The following is a 2,373-nucleotide window of genomic DNA, read 5'->3' on the forward strand; positions in this document are numbered from 1 at the left end:
TGTGAGGGAATGTCTGATATACTTCCAAGTCAGGAGGGTGAGTGGCTTGCAGGGTAACTTTGCAGATAATGGTGTTCCCATGTATCTGATGCCCTTGTCCTTCCAAATTGAAGTGGTCATGGACTTGGAAGGTGCTGTCTAAGGACCATGATTGAATTTCTGCAGTCCTGTAGATAGTACACGCTGCTGCTGCTGCGCATCGGTGGTGGAGGCATTGAATGTTTGTAGATATGGTGCCAATCGATTGGGCTGCCTTGTCCTCGATGGTGTTAAGCTTCTTGAGATTTGTTGGAGTTGCATCCATCCAGCAAGTGGGGAGTATTCTATTACACTCCTGACTTGTGCCTTGTAGATGGTGGACAACTTTTGGGAAGTCAGTAGGTGAGTTATTCGCAAGTTATTCCTAGCCTCTGACCTGTTCATGTGTTTAAGTTCAATGGTAACAACGAGGATGTTGACAGTGGGGGACTCAGTGATAGTAACACCATTGAATGTCAAGGAGCGGTGGTTAGAGTGCCTCTTGTTAGTGATGCTCATTGCCTGGAATCTGTGTGGCGCAAATATTACTTGCCACTTGTCAGCCAAAGCCTGGATACTTTCTAGATCTTGTTGCATTTGAATATGAACTGCTTCAGCATTTGATTTGTCAGGAATGGGGTCAAACAGTGTCAGTTGTTTAAGGTTTTCAAGTTTTGAATTTATTTATTAGTGTCACAAGTAGTGTCACATTAACACTGCCATAAAGCTACTGTGAAAATCCCCTTATTGACACATACCGACGCCTGTTCAGGTACGCTGAAGGAGAATTTAGCATGGTTAATGCGAATAAACTAGGCTTGCACTCGTTAGAGTTTAGAAGAATGAGGGGAGATCTCATTGAGACATATAAGATGATGAATGGGATGGATAGGATAGAGGTGGAGAGACTCTTCCCGCTCAGAAAGGACAGTAGGACTAGGGGGCACAGCCTCAAGATAAAGGGAGGGTGGTTTAGAACGGAGTTGAGGAGGAACTTCTTCACTCAAAGGGTGGTGAATCTCTGGAATTCTCTGCCCGTTGAAGTGGTGGAGGCTGCCTCGCTAAATATTTTTAAGACGCGGGTTGATGGGTTTTTGATAAGAGAGGGGATTAAGGGTTATGGGGAGAGGGTGGGAATGTGGAACTGAGCCATGACAGATCAGCCATGATCTTATTGAATGGCGGGGCAGGCTCGAAGGGCTAGATGGCCTACTCCTGCTCCTATTTCTTATGTTCTTATGTCCTAAATAACCAACAATAATTTCAGACTGCGAAAGGAAACCAGGGCACCTGAAGGGAACATACACAGACATAGGGAGAAGGTGGAAACTCCACATAAACTGTGACCCAAGCTGGGAATTAAAATCTAGGTCCCTGGTGCTGTAAGGCAGCAGTACTAACCATTATGTCACTGTGCTGCCCAAGAGGTAATCCACTCCAAAAATAAATGTTTTCTATTACTGATCTCAATGTCGTAATCTGTTTGTTTGACTCTTTGAGAAAAAAAACATCTTGCAAACTCAATGTTCCTGAGGTGATTCCACAGGGAATGATTTAATGGTTTTGGGAATATATAAGCTCTGGGACTAAGAGAGACAAACAGGCAGCAGCACAAAGGGACACATCACTTCACACTGAACATGCATCATCCATTTGTAATGGTTGAGAAAGTATTCCACACAATGCTTCCTACTGTTGGTGTTCCTAGTCAGGACCTACAACCATTGACATTGCATTAACCTCTCTCTGATTTTACATTGAGCTTGAATATGTCCCATCTTGTTTTAACTGTTATACAGAAACGTAACCAAATCAATTATTCACTTAAATTACATGTCAATAAATATCATTTTTTATCCTTTTCATCAACTCACAATAAACCTCATCAGATTTTGACATGACAGGGAACAATTATTAGTTTTGAGCTGTTTCTAATGTTTCCAAGTCAAGCAGTATCCACATAGCTATCAAATCATCATCAGAATCATTTAACAAGACACACAGCTTAAGCGAGTTGCCTGTCCAACTGTTTTTTTTAACCCCTCTGGACAGATGTACAGAGAGGATCCCGTCTGCTTCCCTCAGACCTCAACCTCCAGAGAGTGTGCAGCCACCATATTGGGAGAACCAAGCCAGAAGTCGAACCCAGGTCCCTGGCACTGGGAGGCTGCAGTGCGAACCATTATGCTATTTGCGCACGTTACACTGCGTTGGCCAAATATTTGGCCGCTGGCGGATAAAGAGGCAACCGCGTTCAACAACTGAGTGTAAAAACGTTCGCTGGTCAGTACGGGGATCGAACCCGCGACCTTGGCGTTATTAGCACCACGCTCTAACCAACTGAGCTAACCGACC

General features: G+C 44.0%; 1 non-coding gene across 1 annotated transcript; it reads right to left on the bottom strand.

Moving 5' to 3' along the window:
* Positions 1 to 2,299: 2,299 nt before the first annotated feature.
* On the bottom strand, positions 2,300 to 2,373 carry trnai-aau (transfer RNA isoleucine (anticodon AAU)). Its single transcript has one exon. It is a non-coding gene; the product is annotated as a tRNA-Ile (tRNA).

The sequence above is a fragment of the Carcharhinus amblyrhynchos genome, chromosome 13, assembly GCF_965287045.1.
Source record: "Carcharhinus amblyrhynchos chromosome 13, sCarAmb.v2.hapA, whole genome shotgun sequence".
NCBI classification, from domain to species: Eukaryota; Metazoa; Chordata; class Chondrichthyes; order Carcharhiniformes; family Carcharhinidae; genus Carcharhinus; species Carcharhinus amblyrhynchos.